At 49.1% G+C, this 24992-nt stretch overlaps 1 long non-coding RNA gene across 1 annotated transcript; it reads left to right on the top strand.

Moving 5' to 3' along the window:
* Positions 1 to 1980: 1980 nt before the first annotated feature.
* LOC116969045 lies at positions 1981 to 17712 on the top strand. The gene is made up of 3 exons (XR_004410599.1): positions 1981 to 2111; positions 9931 to 9933; positions 17670 to 17712. It is a non-coding gene; the product is annotated as an uncharacterized LOC116969045 (long non-coding RNA).
* Positions 17713 to 24992: the final 7280 nt, after the last annotated feature.

Genomic DNA, 24992 nt, shown 5'->3' with positions numbered 1-24992 from the left:
CTTCCAGGTGAGGCAGATGTTCACCTGCATCTCCTCTAATCTCATCTAGTGCATGAGGTGATCCAGACATGGCCTTTACATCGGCGTGGTCAAGCGTAGACTCGGCGAACACTTAAGCCCCTGTCCCACTTAGGGGACCTAAACAGCAACCTCTGGTGACCTTGCCCGCCACCCAAAAAAAATCAAGTTCGAGGTGACCTGCAACCTCCTACCACCTCCCACGCATAAGTTGAAAACCTTCCTCGACTATGAATAAAACCGGCTTCGACTAGACCTGCGACTAAAAAAATATCAATTTTTAAAACGACAACCTATTTTTTGTCGATGCCGGTTTTAATCAGGATGAAAACATAGCAGCGACCTAGATAAAGCCTCGACCACGCGGAAACCACTTTCGACCATTAGGGAGAATGACCAAAACCTCCGGTGACTTCATGGAAACCTTGGGTGGCGGGCAAGGACACCAGAGGTTGCTGTTTTAGTCTCCTAAGTGGGACAGTGGAATTACCCTCGTTCCGCCGAGGCCTGACGCATCTCCCCGTGGCTGACCATTGTAACTCCCCTTCCCACACCGACCTTCCTGTCCTGGGCCTCCTCCATTGCCAGAGTGACGCTACATGCAGACTGAAAGAACGACACCTCATCTTCCACTTTGCCACCTCACAACCTAATGGTATGAACATTGAATTATCCAATGTTAGGTAGCTAACGAGCATATTCCCGCTTTCCCCCCCGCTCTTCACCCGACTCCCAACTATTCATCCCACCTCCCCCTTCTGAAAAAGTTACTTTTCTTAACTACTAAACCAGGTTCGCTTCTTAATAAATAGACACCACACAAACTGTTTGGTAGACCAGTTCAAAATTTTACTTAACATCGGCCGATGGAAGGGAGGGAGAACTCCAGTCAAGTGACCAATGTAGACACTCGACTGTCCTCAGTCCACTTCTCTGAACAACAGAATTACATTGCCTTAAATAGGGTTTTTTTGTCCCCTTAGCACATTCCAGACATTAGTCATGGTCAGAGGTACAGGAAAAGGTTTCCACAGAATGCATCACATCAAAGGCCTTTTGTTTACATAGTACAAGATAACATTGGCCATTTGGTTTACGACATTTTATCTTTCTACTTCCCTGGTTCCTCTCTCATCACTTCGTCCTTCATAAACATTGGCCATTTGGTTTATGCCATTTTATCTTCACAGAGATCACCCTAGCTCTTTCGCTGCTTCCTCTCTGTCATTTGGTCCTTCATAAACATAGGCCATTTGGTTTATGGCATCTTACTTCAAAGATGTGACTAGCTGTTTCTTTCTCTGTCACTTCCTCACTTGGGAGACAATGTTATAGGATTTATTATCTCACACACCCGCAACCTGAGGCAAGCCTAATTTGAGACTAAATATAAGCTGTAAACTAGCCCAGAAGCCAATTTAATATCTTCTTATATTTTAACTAAAATTCGGCTTCATCACTTCCACCGATATTCCTTCCACTCTCATTATGATTCTATCCTCTTCAATCCATATCTCACAACTTTTATCTTGTATTCTCATGTCTCAACCGCCCAACCTATCCATCTTCTTCGAGGGCTTGGAAAGTTCAGCTGTCCCCTACAAATCATCCCATCTTCTATAAATGCGCCTCAGAATATATTTAATCAGGATGCATAGAAACATAGAAAATAGGTGCAGGAGGAGGCCATTCGGCCCTTCGAGCCAGCACCGCCATTCGTTGTGATCATGGCTGATCGTCCCCTATCAATAACCCGTGCCTCCCTGCTCCCCATATCCCTTGACTCCACTAGCCCCTAGAGCTCTCTCTAACTCTCTCTTAAATCCATCCAGTGACTTGGCCTCCACTGCCCTCTGTGGCAGGGAATTCCACAAATTCACAACTCTCTGGGTGAAAACGTTTTTTTTCTTCTCACCTCAGTCTTAAATGGCCTCTCCCTTATTCTAAGACTGTGTGGCCCCTGGTTCTGGACTCACCCAAGATTGGGAACATTTTTCCTGCATCTAGCTTGTCCAGTCCTTTTATAATTTTATATGTTTCTATAAGAACCCCCTCATCCTTCTAATCTTCAGTGAATACGAGCCTAGTCTTTTGTACCGCTTACATCACAAGCCTCCCCCCCCCCCCCCCTTCCCACCACAATCAGCCTGAAGATGGGTCCTGAGCCGAAACATCATCTATCCATCTTCTTAGAGGGCTTAGAAAGTTCGGCGTGTCCCCTACAAATCTCACCAACTTCTATAGATGCGCCTCAGAATATATTTGATCAGGATGCAGCACAGCTTAGTTTGGGAACAGCTCCATCCCAGACCGCATGAAATTGCAGTGAATTGTGGATGCGGCCCAGACCATCACACAAAGCAACTTCCCTTCTATTGACTGAATTTATCCCTCATGCTACCTCGGCAAGGTCAGCAGCATAATGACGTTCTAGTCTCACTCTGGCCACTCTTCTTCTCCCCTTCTCCAAATCCCCACACCTCCAGTTTCAGGGACAATTTCTTCCAAGCCGTTGTCAGGCAACTGAAGTAAGGAAGTGCGTTTATTGGCCAAGTATTCACATAGAAGGAATTTGCTTTGGTGCTCCGCCCACAAGTAATAACATGACATACAGTGACAGTTACGAATGTCTCAAAAAACACTAAACATGAATAATAATAAAACATTAATGATAAAATACCATTGATCAAGCTTGTGAACCAACAAAATACCAGATCAAAGTGAGGCTACAGATGTTTGGCTGTTGAGTAGAGTAACTACTCGTGGATAAAAACTGTTTTTATGTCTGGCTGTGGCATCTTTGACAGTCCGGAGTCGCCTTCCAGAGGGAAGTGATTCAAAGAGTTTGTGGCCAGGGTAAGAGGGGTCAGAGATGATCTTGCCCGCTCGCTTCCAGCCCCTGACAGTGTACAGTTCATCAATGTAGGGAAGGTTGCAGCCAATAACCTTGGTTCGCTGCAGCCTCCAGGAGTCGTGCTTGGTGGCTGAGCCAAACCAGACCATGATGGAGAAGGTGAGAACAGACTCTACGATGGCCGTGTAGAATTGGACCATCATTGCCTGTGGAAGATTGTGCTTCCTCAGCTGCGGCCGGAACTTCCTCTGTTGTGCCTTTTTGACTGTGGAGTCGATGGTCGCCCCCCACTTAAGGTCCTCAGAGAAGATGGTTCCCAGGAACTTAAAATCCGCCACAGATGTGACTGTGGTGTTGTTGAAGGTGAGTGGCGTGAGGAGAGGGGGAGCTCTCCGCAAGTTTACAATCAATTCCACTCTCTTAAGAGCATTGAGCTCTAGGTTGTTACGAAGGCACCAGGACGCCAGCTGTGAAACTTCCTGTCTTTAGGCAGATTCCTCCCCATCATGGATCAGTTGAATCAGGGTTGTGTCATCCGCAAACTTGAGAAGCTTGACAGAAGTGGCTGTGGAGGTGCAGTGGTTGGTGTAGAGAGAGTAGAGGAGAGGGGAGAACCAGCTCGCCACAACTAGAGAGCAGTGCTGAACTACTAGCTACCTCATTGGAGACCCTCAAACTATCCTTGATCAGACTTCGCTGGCTTTATCTTGCACTAAACGTTATCCCGTTATCATGTATCTGTACACTGTAAATGGCTCGATTTTAATCATGTATCGTCTTTTTGCTGACTGGATAGCACGCAACAAAAGCTTTTCGCTACGCGTGGTAATAAACTAGACTAAACTGATAAATAAATTAAACATGTACAGAGATGCAGCCTGACTCGCATTGGTTATTGTTTGTGTGTGACAGTGTGAGTCCATGCATGTGTGTTAGCACGCGTATGTGAGTGTGAATGTGTGAGATTGTGTAAAGAAATTGATGTGTGTGTGTGTGTAAGGGTATGCGTTTATAATGCACCTGCCTTTACAGTTTAAGGATAAAGGGGAAATCTTTTAGGACCGAGATGAGGAAAACATTTTTCACACAGTGAGTGGTGAGTCTCTGGAATTCTCTGGCACAGAAGGTAGTTGAGGCCAGTTCATTGGCTATATTTAAGAGGGAGTTAGATGTGGCCCTTGTGGCTAAAGGGATCAGGGGGTATGGAGAGAAGGCAGGTACAGGATACCCTGAGTTGGATGGACAGCCATGATCATATTGAATGGCGGTGCAGGCTCGAAGGGCCGAATGGCCTACTCCTGCACCTATTTTCTATGTTTCTATGTCTACACCGTTGAAGACAGTGGACACAGCGCGAACTCCATCATCAAGTTCGCTGACGACACCACTATTGTGGGGCGTATCACTGATGGGGATGAGTCAGAGTATACAAGAGAGATCGAGCAACTGTCCATATGGTGCCAGCGCAATAACCTGGCCCTCAACACCAGCAAAGCCAATGGACTTTGGAAGGAGTAGGATGGGGACCCACAGACCCATTTATATCAACGGTCGATGGTTGGAAGGTTCAAGCGCTTCATATTCCTGGGATTGCACATCTCTGAAGATCTACCAAGGCCCCTCCTTTCAACATCTCCACTGACCTCCTTACCCCTCCTCCACACTGCTTCCTCTCCCAGTTTGACCTGGTCACCCCTATTGAAATCTCCAAACTCATCAGCTCTTCCAAACCCACCACCTGCTCCCTCGACCCTCTCCCCACTCCCCTGTTGAAGTCCTGCCTCCCCGTTCTCTGCCCCTACCTCACTAATCTCTTCAACTCCTCATTGTCCCAAGGAATTGTCCCCTCCGCTTTCAAAACTGCTGCCGTTACACCAATCTTAAAGAAACCTGGTCTTGATCCCTCCTCTCTCATTAACTACCGCCCAATCTCAAACCTCCCCTTCCTTTCAAAAACCCTGGAGCGTATCGTTGCGTCGCAACTTCATTCCCACCTCCTTGCGTATAACCTACTTGAACCCCTCCAATCTGGCTTTCGCCCCCTCCATAGCACAGAAACTGCTCTCCTCAAAGTCCTCAACGACCTCCTCACCTCTGCTGACACTGGTTCCCTCAACATCCTCATCCTCCTCGACCTGAGCGCAGCCTTCGATACAGTGAACCATAACATCCTGCTCACCAGACTCAAGGACCTCGGCATTGAAGGCTCTGCACTCAGCTGGCTCCGTTCCTACCTTTCCAACAGATCCCACTTCATCTCTCTCCACAACCACACCTCTGCTACAGCCGCAGTCACTCAAGGCGTTCCCCAAGGCTCCGTACGCGGCCCCCTCCTCTTCATCATCTACATCCTCCCCCTTGGTCAGATACTCAGCCACTTCAATCTGGACTTCCACTGTTACGCTGATGACACCCAGATTTACCTTGGCACCAAATCCCCCCACAACCCCCCCCTCTCCCATATCAACTCCTGTTTGTCAGCTATAAAAACCTGGATGCAACATAATTTCCTCAAACTCAACAGCGATAAGACAGAATTCCTCCTCATAGGCTCCAAAGCCACACTCAGCAAAATCAATAACCCCACTCTCACCATCGACAGCACCACTGTCTCCCCATCTCCCCAGGCCCGCAACCTTGGCGTGATCTTTGATTCCACCCTCTCCCTTGAGCCTCACATCCACCATGTCATTAAAACCTCCTTCTTTCATCTCCGCAACATCGCCAAACTCAGACCCTCTCTCACACCGCCTGCTGCTGAAAGACTCATACATGCCTTCATCTCCTCCCGACTGGACTATTGCAACTCACTTCTCCTTGGCATCAGCTCCACCTACATCAACCGACTCCAACTGGTCCAGAACGCAGCCGCCCGACTCATCACCCACACCAAATCTTGGCATCACATCACTCCAGTCCTCAAAAAACTTCACTGGCTTCCCATCTCCCACCGGATCACCTACAAAATCCTGGTCCTCACCTACAAAGCCCTCCACCATCTGGCCCCCACATATCTCACTGACCTCCTCTCCCCCTACCAACCCTCACGGTCCCTCAGATCCACATCAGCCGGTCTCCTCTCCATCCACAAGTCCAACCTCTGCAGTTTTGGGGACAGAGCCTTCTCCAGGGCAGCTCCCAGGCTCTGGAACTCCCTCCCCCAACTGATCCGCAATTCCGTGTCCCTCCCCATCTTCCAGTCCCGCCTCAAGACCCATCTCTTCACCTCTGCCTATCCTTAGCCCCACGTCCCCGTCCCTTTTCATCTGTGCGTTAATTGCCTCATGCTGTGTTTTGTATTGAATTCTGTCTTTACTTTGTGTACTAGTCATGTCTCTACTATTTATTTCATTCCCCTTACATGTTTTTCCTATACATGCTCAATTTTTGTAAGGTGTCCTTGAGACTCTTGAAAGGCGCCCATAAATAAAATGTATTATTATTATTATTATCTTTCCTGGTCCGAGAACACTGATGCAATTATCAAGAAAGCTCATCAGCGCCTCTACTTCCTCAGAAGATTACGGAGAGTCGGTTTGTCAAGGAGGACTCTCTCTAACTTCTACAGGTGCACAGAAGAGAGCATGCTGACCGGTTGCATCATGGCTTGGTTCGGCAACTTGAGCGCCCTGGAAAGGAAAAGACTACAAAAAGTAGTAAATGCTGCCCAGTCCATCATCGGCTCTGACCTTCCTTCCATCGAGGGGATTTATCGCAGTCGCTGCCTCAAAAATGCTGGCAGCATCATCAAAGTCCCACATCATCCTGGCCACACACTCATCTCCCTGCTATCTTGAGGTAGAAGGTACAGGAGTCTGAAGACTGCAACGACCAGGTTCAGGAATAGCTACTTCCCCACAGCCATCAGGCTATTAAACCGGACTCGGACAAAACTCTGATTATTAATAACCCATTATCTGTTATTTGCACTTTATCAGTTTATTTATTCATGTGTGTACATGCAATACAATACAAAACAATACAATTTTACTTGTCATTTGTACCTCATTGAGGTCCAAATGAAATGTTGCTTCTGCAGTCATACATACAAAAAGAAAAAGACCCAAGACACAACACAATTTACACAGACATCCATCACAGCGCATCTCCTCCTCGCTGTGATGGAAGGCAAAACACGTATCTCTCCCCTGCACCCCCCTCTCCCCCCCGATGTCAGAGTCAAAGCCCCCGGCGGGCGATGGTAATTGTCCCGCGGCCATTAAAGCCGCGCCGGGTGATGCAAGGCCACGCTCCGGGTCTTGTTGTTGGAGCCCCCGGCGGGCGCTAGCAAAGTCCCGCGGCCATTCAAAGCCACGCCGGGCGGTGAAGTAAGGCCCCGCTCCAGGTAAGCTTCAACCCCGCAACTCGGGCGGGAGAAGTCGCCGTTGCGGAAGCGCTGAAAAGCGTTCTCCCAGCAGGGACCCGCGGGCTCCCGGTGTTCCTGTCTGCCAGACCTGTGGTTGGAGCCTCCGAAACACCGGGGGTCGGGTCACAGCAGCGTCCACCACCGCTCCTCCCGCTCCGGACTCGGCCAGCTCCGCGATGGTGGGTAAGTCCGCAGCTCCGCGACTGGAGCCCCAGGTCGTTCCTGCTCCACGATGCAGCCCCAAACGACAACGGAGACCCGACAAAGAAAAGGTCGAGTTCTCCATGCAGAGGAAAGATTTTAAAGTCGTCGTCCCCCCACATACACACACACCCACACACACACACACACACACACACACACACACATAACCCGTCAAAAATAAATAAAAACTACATTAAAACGAGACAGAAAATAATAAAAAGACAGACGGACTAGAGACGCTGCGACGTGAGTTGCGCCGCCCACCGCGACGTGTACATATTTATACAATGGTAGGTACACAAAAATGCTGGAGAAACTCAACGGGTGCAGCAGCATCTATGGAGCGAAGGAAATAGGCGAGGTTTCGGGCCGAAACCATTCTTCAGACTCTACATATGGTATATGGACACACTGGTCTGTTTTGTAGTCAGTGCCTACTATGTTCTGTGTGCTGAAGCAAAGCAAGAATTTCATTGTCCTATACAGGGACACGTGACAATAAACTCACTTGAACCTGAGCTCCCGGCCCCGCCTCACGTGACCGGCGACAAGGTCCCGCCCCCTCCCTCTGTCACCCCCATAGACGGGCAGCGCCATCGACCAATGACAGCGGGTCCAGCAACGCCCCACCGGGCCAACGTCACAAAGCACCAGGTCCCGCCCCCTCCCTCTGTCCTCCCCATTGACGGGCAGCGCCAGCGACTAATGGGAGCAGATCCGGGGCCGGCGTCACAAAGCACCAGGTCCCGCCCCCTCATCGTTTCCAACCAATTAGAGCCGCGTCCCCGCCTCCGTGTCCTATAGGTCGGGCCGTAGCCCCGCCCCTCGGATGGACAGCCCCCTCCGCCAATCGGAGCCGCCCATCCCGCCCTAGCAACGGTTGCCAGGACGCGGCCGGGCCAGACAACAAGATGCTGCAGGAACTCAGCGGGAGAGAAGGAATGGGCGACGTTTCCAGGTCGAGACCCTTCCTCAGGCTGAGAGTCGCAGGAGAGATGTAGACGGTGATGTGGAGTGAAAAGCATTTACATAGAAACATAGACAATAGGTGCAGGAGTTGCCATTCGGCCCTTCGAGCCAGCACCGCCATTCAATGTGATCATGGCTGATCATCCACAATCATTGCCCCGTTCCTGCCTTCTCCCCATATCCCCTGATTCCATTAGCCCCAAGAGCTAAATCCAACTCTCTCTTGAAAACATCCAGTGAATTGGCCTCCACCGCCTTCTGTGGCCGAGAATCCCACTGATTCACAACTCTCTGGGTGAAAATGTTTTTCCTCATCTCAGTCCTTAATGGCCAACCCCTTATTCCTAAACTGTGGCCCCTGGTTCTGGACTCCCCCAACATGGGGAACATGTTTCCTGCATCTAGGCTGTCCAATCCCTTAATAATTTTATATGTTTCTATAAGATACCCTCTCATCCTTCTAAATTGAAGTGAATACAAGCCCAGTCGACCCATTTATTCATTGTCTGTCAGTCCCTCCATCCCCGGAATTAACCTGGTGAACCTATGCTGCACTCCCTCAATAGCAAGAATGTCCTCCCTCGAACGAGACCTATGGACTTGTCAAACCATTCTCTCATCGTAACTCGAATAGTGGAGATAACTCAGGAAAACTTACAGTTGCTGGTTTGGCTATTCTGTTACGTCGTTGGAGGTGGGGGAGAGAGAGTGGGTGGAGAGAGAGAGGGGGAGAGTGAAAGGGGGGAGAGCGAGGGGGTGGAGAGAGAGGGGGAGACCGAGATAGAGGGGTGAGAAAGAGAGAAAGGGGAAGTGGGGAAATGTGAGGGGAGAGATAAATAGAGAGGGAGGTAGAAAGGGATGAGAGAAATGAATGGGAGTGAGGAGGGAAGAGAGAGCGAGCAGCGTTATCTTGTAGAGTGTGGATTTAGAGCGTTTGGCACAGTGTAGAGAGGGCAGAGAGGGGGAACTGAGAGAAAGAGGGAGAGAGAGAGAGTGAGGTAGAAAGAGGGGGAGAGGAAGGGGGGAGACATTAGAGAGGGACATTTAACACAATCATGCGATATTTTGCTTTTATTAATGCATGCTGTCGTCTAATTGCTGATTTTTGGCACATTGAAACATAGAAACATAGTAAATAGGTGCAGGAGTAGGCCATTCGGCCCTTCGAGCCTGCACCGCCATTCAATATGATCATGGCTGATCATCCCTCAGTATCCTGTACCTGCCTTGTCTCCATACCCCCTGATCCCTTTAGCCACAAGGGCCATATCTAACTCCCTCTTAAATATAGCCAATGAACTGGCCTCAACTACCTTCTGTGGCAGAGAATTCCATAGATTCTGTGTAAAAACTGATTTTCTCATCTTGTTCCTAAAAGACTTCCCTCTTATCCTTAATCTGTGACCCTTTGTTCTGGACTTCTCCAATTTCGGGAATAACTTCCTGCATCTAGCCTGCCCAAACCCTTAAGAATCTTGTACGTTTCTATAAGATCCCCCCTCAATCTTCTAAATTCTAGCAAGTACAAGCCGAGTCTATCCAGTCTTTCTTCATATGAAAGTCCTGCCATCCCAGGAATCAGTCTGGTGAACCTTCTCTGTACTCCCTCTATGGCAAGAATTTCTTTCCTCAAATTAGGAGACCAAAACTGTACGCAATACGCCAGGTGTGGTCTCACCAAGACCCTGTACAACTGCAGTAGAACCTCTCTGCTCTTATACTCAAATCCTTTTGCTATGAATGCTAACATACCATTCGCTTTCTTCACTGCCTGCTGCACCTGCATGCCTACTTTCACTGACTGGTGTACCATGACACCCAGGTCTCTTTGCATCTCCCCTTTTCCTAATCGGCCACCATTCGGATAATAGTCTACTTTTTTTGCCACCAAAGTGGATAACCTCACATTTATCCACATTGTACTGCATCTGCCATGCATTTGCCCACTCACCCAGCCTATCCAAGTCACCTTGCAGCCTCCTAGCATCCTCCTCACAGCTAACACAGCTAGATGCAGGCACAAAAAGCTTCACTCTAAAACATTTAGATCCAAGCATAAATACGCAAATATATTATAATCTGTCACTAAGCACCCACAAAAATATCTCGCAATAATGCTCTTTGATTCAGAGGTTTAGTACGTTGCTGTCGGCTAAGCGTTTTAGGTCCCAGGCCAGTGTTAAAGGCTTGGCCCGAAGTTCTGGTCTACCGGGCCTGTGTTTCGTAGGCCTCAAGGCTATTTTGAGGGCTCAGGGCCTGTATTTTAGGCCCCATGCCTGTGTTGTGGGCTTGCCCTAAGTTCTGGAAATTCCGAGCCTGTGTTTCGTAGGCCCCAGGGCTGTATTATAAGCTCCAGGCCTGTATTTTTTGCCTTGGCCTAACCTGTGGGCTTTGTAAAATATATATATATAAAAATAATAATAATAATAAATACTTTGGTCCCCTCAGGGAATTCAGGAAGTTTGGCCTAAGTTCTGGGCTTCAAAGCCTGTGTTGTGGGCCTCAGGGCTGTGTTGTAGGCTCCGGGCCTAGTTCAAATCAAATCAAATCAAATACGTTTTATTGTCATTGCACAACAACTGTACAACGAAATTTCACTGCATCTCCTTCAGTGGTCTACATAGAAGACACGGGATAAAAAATTTAAAAGAACAAAACACAAACAACCATTACCGTTATCTCATATACCGGCAAGATCAATGAATGAAATGAATAAATAGATAATAGAAATATAAAAATATTGCACATTATATTGCACACTCCAACAGACAAATTTTTACATTGCACCACGAATAGTGTTGTGTTGCCCGCAGTGTTATCTATCTGAGTTTAGTTCTTTAATGGCACATGGGTAGAACTGTTAATTAGTCTACAAGTGCGGGCCTTCAGAGACCTGTATCGCCTCCCAGAGGGCAGTAGAGTGAAAAAGTGGTTGGCAGGGTGGGATGTGTCCTGTTTGATGTTTGTGGCCCGGCATAAACATCGGGCCCTGTAAATGTCTTCCAAGGAGGGTAGTTGAGCGTTTGTGATGCTCTGTGCTGTTTTAATAACTCTCTGTAGTGCCTTCCTTTCAGCCACAGTGCAGCTAGCAAACCACACCAGGATGCCAATGGGAGAGTCAGTCAAGTCAAGTCAAGTCACATTTATTTATATAGCATATTTAAAAAACAACTGTCATTGGCCAAAGTGCTTTATATTTGTTATAAGGATAGTATAAACAAACAAACTACATACATATAGCCCTCGCTCAGTGGACGTTAGGAAAGGCTTGGGAGTATAAGTTTTTAGTCTTGACTTAAAGGAGTCGATGGAGGGGGCAGTTCTGATGAGAAGGGGGATGCTGTTCCACAGTCTAGGAGCTGCAACCGCAGAGGCGCGGTCGCCCCTAAGCTTACGCTTAGACCACGGGATATTCAGCTGCCCCACGTCGGCCGATCTGAGGGACCTGGAGATGGAGGGGTGGGTGAGAAGACTTTAATGTAGGAGGGGGCAAGCACGAGGATGCTTTCCACGGTGCACCGGTGGAAGGACAGCAACAGCTGCTGTGAAACGTTTGCTCTCCGCAGAGACCTCAGGAAATATAGCCGCTGCTGTGACTTTTTCACGAGAGTGATGGTGTTCACTGTCCATTCAGTGTAGTTGTGGGCTTTGGCCTACATTCTGGGCCTCCAAGCCTGTTTTGTAGGCTTCAGGGTTGTGTTGTGGGCTCCGAGCCTGTGTTATAGGCTCCAGGCCTGTATTTTTTACCATGGGCCTGAGTTGTTTGCTTTGGCCTATGTTCTAGGCTGTGTTTTGTAGGTCTCATGGCAATGTAATAGGCCTCGGGCCTAACCTCTGGGCTTTAGCCTAAGTTATGGGCAAGTAAAGGCCTACTGGAGTCAGGCTCCTGTTGCTAGAGAAGGCCTAGTCTATTGTCAAGGAAGGCCTAATGCCAACAGGCTTCTGTTGCAAAGGACGATCTACTGGTATCAGGCTCCCGTTGTTAAGAAACTCACACAGAAGCGCTCACTCACTCCAGCACTAATATGAATCTTTTTGCCACCGCTTCTCACAATGAATGCTTCTAGTAGTTTCGGGGACCAGAATAGCACACTACACTCCCCAAGTATTGCCACACACACACATACACATACACCGACATCTTTCGTACAGCTCTCTCTAACATGATGTATGTCCCAAGTAACTCTTGTACTCAATGCTCTGACTGATGATGAACGCGAGCAAGTTTGACAAACTGCTGCTGCTGCTTCTTCATCACCCCGTCTGTCTGTCTGTCTCTCTGTGTGTTATCGCTTTCAGAGAATTATGCACTCGTACTATTTTCACTCTTCTCCCCCCCCCCCCCCCCCCCTCTCTGTCTCTCTCAGTAAGTTTGTAGACAGCAGCGGCAGCACAGTTGGTGATGTACAGGACTTTAAAGCGATTGACTTACTCTCTGAAATTGCAGCAGTGTCTGGATCAATTGGAAATGTGGGCCAAGGAATAATGGCAGGTTGAATTGAACTTGGACAAGTGCAAAGTGGGAAGTTAAATCAGTGCAGCAGCAGCAGGACTTACACTGTAAATGGCAGCAGAGCCCCAGAGAATGTTGTAGGTGGACACAGAGACCGCAGAATAGTACGAGTGCAAGATTGTCTGAAAGCGATAAACAGGGTGATGAAGAAGCAGTTTGTCAAGCTTGTCTTCATCAGTCAGAGCATTGAGTACAAGGCTTGGGACATCATGCTGTACAAAAAATGTTGGTACATTTAAAAAAAGAGGGAGAGAGAGAGAGGTGGGGGAGGGAGAGACTGGAGAGAGGGGAAGATGGGGTAGGAAGTGAGAGGGAGAGAGAATGATTACATACAAAAATTACATACAAACGCACAATAAATTACATACCGGGGGGGGGGGGGGGGTAGCAGCGTCACACACACACTAACCACCCCCCACACACACAGGGGGGAGGCGGGTGAGAGGGGTGGGAGAGGAGGGGGTAGAGAGGGGGGGAAGGGGCGAAAGAGGAGGGGAGAGATGGGGAAAGCGGGTGAGGGGGAGAGTGCGAAAGGGCAGGGGGAAAGGGGAGGGGGAGGGAGGGCGAGAGAAAGTAGAGAGGAGATAGGAGGAGGGTAGAGAGGAGGGGAGAGAGAGGAGTGGGAGAGGAGGGAAAGGAAGGGGAGGGGGAGAGGAGGGGAGAGAGAGTAGAGGGGAGAGAGGTGGGGGGAGAAAGGAGAGAGGTAGAGGAGGGGGGAGAGAGGTAGAGAGGAGGGTGGGAGGAGTGGGCGGAGAGGGGGGGGAAGGGAGGGGAGTGGAATGTGGGCGGAGTAGGGGTGAGGGGGGTAGTGGGGTAGTGGGGAGCGGGGGCAGAGGGGCGAGGGGAAGGGAGAAAAGGAGGGTGTGAGGGAGGTTGAGGGGGGGAGAGAGTGGGGAGTGAGGGGGGTTTGAGTGGGAGGGAGGGGTAGAGTGGAGGGGGGAGAGGGTGGGTGGGAGGAGTGGGGGAGAGGGGTAGTGGGGAGGCGACAAGAGGGGGGATGGGGAGAGAGAGAGGGGGAGGCAGAGGGGATGGGGGAGAGGGAGATAAAAAGGGGGGGTAGCGGTGAGGGGAGGGAAGGGAGAGGAAGTAGAAGGGAGAGACAGTAGAGGGGAGAGAGGATGGGGAAAGGGAGGAGGTGGGGTGGAGGGGGGAGGGGTTGTGGAGGAGGGGGTGGGGGAGAGTACTGGTGGGGGGCAGAAGGGGAAGGGAGAGAGAGGAGGTTAGAAGGGGCTAGAGAAGAGGGGAGCGAGGAGTGGGGTAGAGAGGAGGCGGAGAGGAAGGGGGAGAGGAGAATGGAAGCCGGGCGAGCGAGGGTGCTGCGAAAAGCGGAGTGACCCCGGGGAAAGAGAGAGCTCAAGTACAGGGCCCAACTCTAGTAAACAACTCTCGGGAAAGCCGAGTTGAGGCTAGCATGGTACACAAAATTGCTGGGGAAACTCAGCGGGTGCAGCAGCATCTATGGAGCGAAGGAAATAGGCGACGTTTCGGGCCGAAACCCTTCTTCAGACCCTTCTTGAGGCTAGCATGTGTTGACCTCAGAAGCGCTCTGAAAGTCAGGGAAGCGCCTTCGGAAGCCGTCGGGATCTGCAGAACAGAGCCGACTTGCTCGTTCTTTCTGCATCTTTTGAAGAACCGAGGGGGGGGGGGGGGGGGGGGAGGGTAATGACGTCACTCCTGAAAACAGTGCGCAACAGGTGGCGCGTTGAAACTGCGCAGCTCACCTTGTGACGTCATCAGCTGTTAACTTCAAAATAGAGCTCAGATTGTTGAACAATTTTTGTAAAAAACTCGGGAAATAATGAATCACATTTTCTGATGAGGGGCTTTTTGCGATCATGAGGTAGATCTCTACCGGAATATGTAAACATATCACCATTAGCGCTCTGGTTTTCGAGGAGATGTGAATCACACACACGGACACACACACACAAATAAATACATCCACATCCAAGATCAGTGTTTCATATTATAACTAGACCAAGTGCAGACCCGTTGGGTCTGTTCCCCCAACGTGTGGTTGTGGGGGGCATGCGGCATCACACACACTAACTACCCCCCTGCACACACGCTAGCTACCCCCACACACACGCTAACTACCCCCCTTGATATATTAATATTATTAATTCGCTCCTTTTACCCCATACCCACCCTATCCACTTAATAATCTGCCGGAAATAGAAGGGGACCGGGGGTCAAATGAGATGGAGGAACTGAGTGAAATCCAGGTTAGCCGGGAAGTGATGTTAGGTAAATTGAATGGATTAAAGGCCGATAAATCCCCAGCGCCATATAGGCTGCGTCCCAGAGTACTTAAGGAAGTAGCCACAGAAATAGTAGATGCATTAGTGATAATTTTCAAAACACTTTAGATTCTGGATTAGTTCCTGAGGATTGGAGGGTAGCTAATGTAACCCCCCTTTTTAAAAAGTGAGGGAGAGAGAAAACAGGGAATTACAGACCAGATAGTCTAACATCGATAGTGGGGAAACTGCTAGAGTCAGTTATTAAAGATGGGATAGCAGCACATTTGGAAAGTGGTGAAATCATTGGACAAAGTCAGTATGGATTTATGAAAGGTAAATCATGCCTGACGAATCGTATAGAATTTTTCGAGGATGAACCTAGTAAAGTGGATAAGAAGGAACCAGTGGATGTGTTATATCTGGACTTTCAGAAGGCTTCCGACAAGGTCCTACATAAGAGATTAGTATTCAAACTTAAAGCACACGGTATTGGGGGTTCAGTATTGATGTGGATAGAGAACTGACTGGCAGACAGGAAGCAAAGAGTAGGAGTAAACGGGTCCTTTTCAGAATGGCAGGCAGTGACTAGTGTGTACCGCAAGGCTCAGTGCTGGGACCCCAGCTATTTACAATATATATTAATGATTTGGACGAGGGAATTGAATGCAACAGTTTGCGGATGACACGACGCTGGGGGGCAGTGTTAGCTGTGAGGAGGATGCTAGGAGGCTGCAAGGTGACTTGGATAGGCTGGGTAAGTGGGCAAATGCATGGCAGATGCAGTATAATGTGGATAAATGTGAGGTTATCCACTGGTGGCAAAAAGAGGAGAGTAGACTATTATCTGAATGGTGGCCGATTAGGAAAAGGGGAGATGCAACGAGACCTGGGTATCATGGTACATCAGCCCATTGCATTTAGCAGGAGTGGTCTATTTTTGGCCGGGAGTGGGTGGGTGTGGAGCTCCGCTCTGTGACCTGTGCTGTGATGTTTGCCTGCCACGTGGTCACCGAGCTCCCATTGGCCGCTGGCGCTGCCCGTCAGTGGGGGGGGGGGGGGGGGGGGGGGGGGGGGGGGCGGGGCTTAGTTGCCGGTCACGTGAGGCTGGAGCTCAGGTGGGAACAGCCGCCGCCTCCGCCGCTTGGCCCCGCTTCCCTGAACCCACCCCCTCCTTCCTTCCTGAGGATCCGGAGCCCGAGGCGGGCGGGAGATATCAGTCAATGAGAGAGGGAAGCAGGAGGTCTGGTCCTCCTTTTTAGAAATAGAAAACATAGAAAATAGGTGCAGGAGTAGAGGCCATTCGGCCCTTCGAGCCTGCACCGCCATTCAATATGATCATGGCTGATCACCCAACTAAGCATCCTGCAACTGCCTTCTCTCCATACCCCCTGATCACTTTAGCCACAAGGGCCACATCCCTCTTAAATATAGCCAATTAACTGGCCTCAACTACATTCTGTGGCACAGAATTCCAGAGATTCGCCACTCTCTGTGTGAAAAACGTTTTTCTCATCACAGTCCTGAAAGATTTCCCCTTTATCCTTAAACTGTGACCCCTTGTTCTGGACATCCCCAACATCAGGAACAATGACCCTCTGTGTTCCCCTCCTGCAGGGTTTAGGAGCCGTTACTGTGGACAGAGAGACGGGGACGTGAGCGGCCATTGAGGTGAGCCCCCCCCCCCCTTCCCCACCTGCTCGGTGTGCGGGCTGAGATTCGAGGGGATGAGCTTCGGTGGAGGACCACATGACTGAGCACAACAAGGAGAAACGTTATGAGTGCGACGTGTGTGGCAAGGCCTGGCAGCTCCCTAGCAAGCTGGAGACCTACCGGTGGGTACACACAGGGGAACGCCCCTTCGACTGCTCCGACTGCAGAAAGAGCTTCAAGTCAGCGAAGAACCTGAAGTCCCACCAGCAAGTGCAGACGGGCGAGAAGCCCTATGGCTGCTCCACCTGTGGAAAGACCTTTGCCTGGTTGTCGGGGCTGCGGGAGCACTGGCGGGTGCACAGCAGTGAGCGGCCCTTCACCTGCTCCGACTGCGGCAAAGGCTTCAAGTCGTCCAAGGACCTGAAGGTGCACAGGCGCCTGCACACCGGGGAGCGGCCCTACACCTGCAGCGATTGCGGCAAGGGCTTCACCCGCTCTGCCAAGCTGCTGGAGCACCAGCGCGCCCACACCGGCGAGCGCCCCTTCACCTGCGCCCAGTGCGGCAAGGGATTCACCCGCTCCAACAGCCTGCTGTCCCACCAACAGCTGCATGCCGGCGACCGTCCCGTCCCCAGCCCGATGTGTGGAGAGCACTTTGACATGGCCTCCCACGCCCTGTCCCACCAGCCCGTGCACAACAGTGTCCAGCCGTACAACCGCCCGTACTGCAGTGAGGCGTTTGACAGCTCGCGGGGGTTATCGCATCGCCGGCGGGCCTACGAGATCTTAAGTTTCTATAAGATCTCCCCTCAATCTTCTAAATTCGAGCGAGTACAAGCCGAGTCTATCCAGTCTTTCTTCATATGAAAGTCCTGCCATCCCAGGAATCAGTCTGGTGAACCTTCTCTGTACTCCCTCTATGGCAAGAATGTCTTTCCTCAGATTAGGGATGTCTTTCCTCAGATTACCAAGCCGGTAATTAGCCTGGTGATCCTACGGTGCACTCCCTCAATAGCAAGAATGTCCTTCCTCAAATTAGGAGACCAAAATTGCACACAATTATCCAGGTGCGGTCTTACCAGGGCACTGCACAACCGCAGTAGGACCTCCTTCCTCCTAAACTCAAATCCTCTTGCAATGAAGACCCTCATGCCATTAGCTTTGGTAGAAACAAAATGCTGGAGTAACTCAGCGAGTGAGGCAGCATCTATGGATAGGAAATTGGCGACGTTTCTGGTCGAGCACCTTCTTCACCCGCTGAGTTACTCCAGCATTTTGTGTCCCTCAACTGCTGAGTTACTTCATCATTTTGTGTCTACCTTCGATTTTACCAGCATCTGCAGTTCTTTCTTAAACACGAATTTTACTAGAATGTTGCCTGGGTTTCAACAGCTAAGTTACAGAGATAGGTTGAATAAGTTAGGTCTTTATTCTCTGGAGCGCAGAAGGTTACGGGGGGACTTGATAGAGGTCTTTAAAATGATGAGAGGGATAGACAGAGTTGATGTGGACAAGCTTTTCCCTTTGAGAATAGGGAAGATTCAAACAAGAGGACATGACTTCAGAATTAAGGGACAGAAGTTTAGGGGTAACATGAGGGGGAACTTCTTTACTCAGAGAGTGGTAGCGGTGTGGAATGAACTTCCAGTGGAAGTGGTGGAGGCAGGTTCGTTGGTATCATTTAAAAATAAATTGGATAGGCATATGGATGAGAAGGAAATGGAGGGTTATGGTATGAGTGCAGGCAGGAGGGACTAAGGGAAAAAATGTTGTTCGGCACGGACTTGTAGTGCCGAGATGGCCTGTTTCCGTGCTGTAATTGTTATATGGTTTATATGGTTATATGCCATCAGTTTTCGTCACTGCCTGCTGTACCTGAATGTTTACCTTCAGTGACTGATGTATAAGGACACCCAGGTCTCATTCCACCTCCCCTTCCCCTAATATTGGCTCAGTACCATTTTGTGCATTGAGATACGGGTGTCAGGGGTTATCCGGGAGAAGGCAGGAGAATGGTGTTAGGAGGGAGAGATAGATCAGCCATGATTGAATGGCGGAGTAGACTTGATGGGCCGAATGGCCAAATTCTGCTCCTATCACTTAAGACCGTTTTTCAGGGAGAAACCATGTCTCCACGCTGGAGTCACAAATGTCTTGCAACGTTATTCCCTTTATCCCGTATCCGTACACTGCAGACGGATCGATTGTAATCATGTTCCTGCTGACTGGCTAACACGCAACAAAAAAGCTTTTCACTGTACCTCAGTACACGTGACAATAAACTAACTTCAACCCACCTGCACACCTTGGTGCAACGTGGGCGGTGGAGACGGGCGGCGGTTGGTAGTCGTCGGCCCCCTTCTCTCTCTCTTTACCGTGCTATCCCTTCAATAGACAGGGGTCGCTGCAGACAAAGAAACAAAGACGATGCGCCACTGCCTCCCGCCGCCAGGTAGGCGATACAGTCAGAGGGCCAGAGGGCGCCGAGACTTCCTACCCTTCCACACTCCAAATGTGCCGCTCTTTCATCTTTTGTAATTGTCTCCAGCATCTTCCCCACCACCAGGCTAACTGGTCTACAATTCCCTGTTTTCTCTCTCCCCCCTTTCTTAAAAAGTGGGATCACATTAGCGACCCTCCAATCCACAGGAACTGATCCTGAGTCTATAGAACATTGGAAAATGATCACCAATGCATCCACGGTTTCTAGAGCTACTTCCTTAAGTACCCTGGGAAGCCGAACATCAGGCCCTGGGGATTTATCAGCCTTCAGTCCCATCAGTTTATCCAACACCATTTCCTGCCTTATGTAAATTTCCTTCAGTTCCTCCATCACCCGAGGTCCTCTGGCCACTAGTACATCTAGGAGATTGTTTGTGTCTTCCTTAGTGAAGACAGATCGTAAGTACCTGTTCAACTTGTCTGCCATTTCCTTATTCCCCATAATGAATTCACCTGTTTTTGTCTTCAAGGGCCCAACTTTGTCCTTAACTATTTTTTTCCTCTTCACATACCTAAAGAAGCTTTTACTATCCTCCTTTATATTCTTGGCTAGCTTAACTTCATACCTCATCTTTTCTCCCCGTATTGCCTATTTAGTTATCTCCTGCTGTTCTTAGAAAGTTGCCCAATCTTCTGGCTTCCCACTCATCTTTGCTATGTTATATGTCTTCTCTTTTATTTTTATACGGTGCTGGACTTCCCTTGTCACTCACGGTCACCTCTTACTCCCCTCAGAATCTGTCTTCCTCTTTAGAATCCTGCACCTTCTGTATTACCTGCCATTGTTGTTCCACTCTCATCCCTGCCGGGGTCTCTTTCCAGTCAACTTTGGCCAGCTCCTCGCTCATGACTCCTTAGTCCCATTTACTCAACTGGAATACTGACACTTCCGCTGTTCCCCTTTCCCTCTCAAATTGTAGATTAAAACTACCTCCTAATGGCTCCTTTACCTCGAGTTCCCTTATCAAATCCAGGTAATTACGCAACATTAAATCTAGAAATGTCTGCTCCCTGGTAGGCCCCAGTACAAGCTACTCTAAGAATCCATCTCGTTGGCACTCCACAAAGTCCCTTTCTTCGGGTCCAGTACCAACCTGATTTCCCCAGTCTACCTGCATGTTGATATCTCCCATATCAACCGTTATATTACATTTGCAACATGTAAATTTTAACTCTTTATTCAATTTACACCCTATATCCAGGCTTCTGTTTGGGTGCCTGTAGATAACTCCCATGAGGGTATTTTACCCTTTCCGTTCCTCAGTTCTATCCATAATGACTCAACATCTCCTGTTTCAATGTCACCCCTTGCAAGGGACTGAATTTCATTGCTCTCCAACAGAGCCACCCCACCCTCTCTGCCCACCTGTCTGTCTTATCGATAGGAGGTATACCCTTGAATATTCAGTTCCCAGCCCTGGCCCTCTTGCAGCCATGTCTCAGTAATTCCCACAACATCATACTTGCCAGTTTCTAACTGAGCCTCAAGCTCGTCCAGTTTATTGTTATACTTCGTGGATGCATATATAATAATTTTAATCCATTACTTAGCTCACGGCCAGTCACGGTGGCACAGCGGTAGAGTTGCTGCCTTACAGCAAAACGCAGTGCCAGAGACCCGGGTTCGATCCCGACTACAGGCGCTGTCTGTACGGAGTTTGCACGTTGTCCCCATGATCTGCGTGCGTTTTCCTCCCACACTCCAAAGATGTACAGGTTTGTAGGTTAATTGGCTTGATTAAAAAAATGGAAAATTGTCCAAGTTGGCGATATGCAGAGTACTGCCCTGCCGACTACAACATTCAGAAAGTTCACCTTTCACACCGATTCCTATTTCACTTGGCCATACTCTCCTATCCCTTCCTGAGCTTTCTGCCCGGTTAATTCTGGTGCCTTCCTTAAGTTTCACTATGGGGGGGGGGGGGGGGGGGGGGGGGTTGCACGTAAGGTCACTGGGCCATAGGGCTTGACGCACGGAGCCGCTCAATCCATCTGGAGGACATCCGTAACTTCCGGTATATATTATTAATGTAAGAAACGGGTACTTTCTTATCTATTAAAAACCGCCAAATTGTTGAATATTTGCGCGGTAAAAAATTGTGGAAGTCGGGGTAAGTGTGAGAGACATGTACCCAACTTCAGAATTCCAAACGTGAAGCGAAATGAAGGTAAAGAGAAGCGAGAGCTGAAGGGACAACGACAGCTAAAGTGCTAGGCGAACATTGGCCGTGCAGATATCCAAATTGAAACTATTGGGTATTATCGCGTTTGCTCACTGCATTTCATCAACAGTAAGGCATTATTTGTGTTTTTTCTTGATTCCTTTGGTATCTAAAAAGTCTCAGAAGTGATAAATCTGGCTGTAAATTTTGCTTCAGAGGCGTTTTCTTTTTGTGTGTAAATACCCACTTGAGAACCGTGGGCGATTTAAAAATTTTACAGCCAGATTTATCACTTCTGAAACTTTTTAGATGCCAAAGGAATCAAGAAAAAACACAAATAATGCCTTGCTGTTGATGAAAAGCAGTGAGCAAACAGCCAATGTTTGCCAAGCACTCTGGCTGTTGTTGTCCCTTCAGTTCTCAGGTGCAGCGGCTTCTATGGAGCAAATGAAATAGGCAACTTTTCTGGCCGAAACCCTTCCTCATACTGATGGGGGTTGGCGGGGGGGGGGGGGGGGGGGGGGGGGGCATAATGGAAAAAGGAGGAGAAGGAGCCCGAGGGCTGAGTTAGAGATAGGAAGGGGAGGAGACAGCAAGGGCCAACAAAATTTAGAGAATTCAATGTTCATGCCCCCAGGATGCAGACTCTCCAAGCGGAATATAAGGTGCTGTTCCTCCAATTTCTGGCGGTGCTCGTTCTGGCCATGGAGGAGACCTAGGACAGAGAGGTCGGATACAGAATGGGAGGGGGAGTTGAAGTGCTGAACCACCGGGAGGTCAGGTTGGTTAAAGCGGACCGAGCGGACGTGTTGGTTGAAACGATCGCCAAGCCTCCGCTTGGTCTCACCGATGTAGATCAGCTGACATCTAGAGCAGCGGATGCAATAGATGAAGTTGGATGGAGGAGGTGCAGGTGAACCTCTGTCGCACCTGGTGCTTCGGTCCTTGAATGGAGTCGAGGGGGAAGGTAAAAGGACAAGTGTAGCATGTCTTGCGGTTGCAAGGGAAAGTGCCCGGGGATGGGGTAATACGGGAGGGAAAAGAAGAATTGACAAGGGAGTTACAGAGGGAGCGCTCTTTGCAGAAGGCAGACGGGGGGAGGGGGGAAGATGTGGCGAGTGATGGGGTCACGTTGCAGGTGGCGAAACTGATGGAGGTTTACTTGTTGTATGTGACGGCTGGTGGGGTGAAAGGTGAGGATTAGGGGGACTCTGCCCTTGTTGCGATTGGGGGGGATGGGGGGAGAGAGCAGTGTTACGGGGTATGGAAGAGACCCTGGTGCGAGCCTCATCTATGGTGGGGGAGGGGAACCCCCGTTCCCTGAAGAATGAGGACATTTCAGATGCCCTGGTGTGGAACACCTCATCCTGGGAGCAGATGCGGCATAGACGGAGGAATTGGGAGTAAGGGATGGAGTCCTTACAGGAAGCAGGGTTGGAAGACGTGTAGCCCAGATAGCCATGGGAGTCAGTCTTACGCTATCAAAGACCAGGATGGAAGGCAGCTGCCTTCGAGTCACCCTTTTCAGCCCAACAGGCTGAGCTGTTCGCTTTAATCAGAACATGTATTATCCACTTTGGTGGCAAAAACAGGAAAGTAGACTTGTATCTGAATGGTGGCCGATTAGGAAAAGGGGAGATGCAACGAGACCTGGGTGTCATGGTACAGCAGTCATTGAAAGTAGACATGCAGGTGCAGCACGCAGTGAAGAAAGCGAATGGTATGTTAGCATTCATTGCAAAAGGATTTGTGTATAGGAGCAGGGAGGTTCTACTGCAGTTGCACAGGGTCTTGGTGAGACCACACCTGGAGTATTGCGTACAGTTTTGGTCTCCTAATCTGAGAAAATACATTCTTGCCATAGAGGGAGTACAGAGAAGGTTCACCAGACTGATTCCTGGGATGTCAGGACTTTCATATGAAGAAAGACTGGATAGACTCGGCTTGTACTCGCTAGAATTTAGAAGATTGAGGGGGGATCTTATAGAAACGTATAACATTCTTAAGCGGTTGGACAGGCTAGATGCAGGAAGATTGTTCCCGATGTTGGGGAAGTCCAGAACAAGGGGTCACGGTTTAAGGATGAGGGGAAAATCTTTTAGGACCGAAATGAGAAAAACATTTTTTACACAGAGAGTGGTGAATCTGTGGAATTCTCTGCCACCGAAGGTAGTTGAGGCCAGTTCATTGGCTATATTTAAGAGGGAGTTAGATGTGGTCCTTGTGGCTGAAGGGATCAGGGGGTATGGAGAGAAGGCAGGTACAGGATACTGAGTTGGATGATCAGCTATGATCATATTGAATGGCGGTGCAGGCTCGAACGGCCAAATGGCCTACTCCTGCACCTATTTTCTATGTTTCTATCGAAGAGATCTGAAAGTAAACGTAGAAACAGTTTCTAGATATGCATTTGGGGTAGTACACTATTTTGGACAACTAAGGAGGATTCATAGTCGAGGATTCCCGACCTCAGCAGGAACTCAAATATCTCACAAGCAATTGGTAACCGATGTATTACAGTATCTGCTGCTACCCAGGCAAATCTTGATAATGAAATGTAATAATAATAATACATTTTATTTATGGGCGCCTTTCAAGAGTCTCAAGGACACCTAAATGTAGTGCTCACACAAAGGGCCAGATCCAGTTAGACATGGGGAATCGTTGTGCTGACCAAGCAGCAAAGGAGGTATCCCGGGAACGCAAGGTGGGAGTGCCAAAGATGATGAGGCAGATTAAAGGTTCAGGTAACAAGTCTCCCTCGGAAAAGCCAATGCCAACCATCTAGGAAATTATTCAGTTGCAGGAAGAAGCTCCTGAAGGTAATATAAGATATGGAAACAGCTTGGATGTACAATAGATTGTATGTCAGGTTTTAGCGTCACTCCGGCAGGGCAGACGTATGCCAGATTCTCTTGCAGTTTGGGTTGTGGAGTGCATGCATTTTGCCACTCACTGTGGTGCTAGAGCGATTGGTGATGCTTTCTCGGCGACTTGGTGGCATCCAAGATTACAGACTTTAGCCCAAAAAGTGAGTATCTGTTGTATTATCTGTCAGAAATATAATCCTGGGAAAGAAATGGCTTGTGAGGATCGGAAAACACCTTTACCCATGGGTCCCTTTGAAACTCTTCAAATGGGTGATATCGAGCTGGAGAAGTGCCAAGGATATAGGTATGTACTTGTGATTGCCAATGTATTCAGCAAATGGATGGAGGCCTATCCAACACTTGATAACAAAGCGGCTACTGTTGTCAAGGTGCGTATGCTATGAATCATTCCCAGATTCAGCATTCCTATGCGGCATGGCTCTGACATTGGTCCTCATTTCATTGGGCAAATTAACAAAGAATTCTGTGAACAGCTGGGCAGCTAACAGCAGTTACACTGTGCTTATCGACCACAGGCTGCTGGACTTGTCAAAAGAGCGAATCAGACCCTAAAAACCAAATTGGCTAAATTAAAGGCTGAGACAGGAATTAATTGAGTTAAATTGCTCCCTGTAGCTTTA

Source organism: Amblyraja radiata, assembly GCF_010909765.2.
Source record: "Amblyraja radiata isolate CabotCenter1 chromosome 42 unlocalized genomic scaffold, sAmbRad1.1.pri SUPER_42_unloc_2, whole genome shotgun sequence".
In the NCBI taxonomy this organism is placed as follows: domain Eukaryota; kingdom Metazoa; phylum Chordata; class Chondrichthyes; order Rajiformes; family Rajidae; genus Amblyraja; species Amblyraja radiata.
Note: the sequence above shows the minus strand (reverse complement) of the source record. Positions and strands in the feature narration are given on the sequence as shown.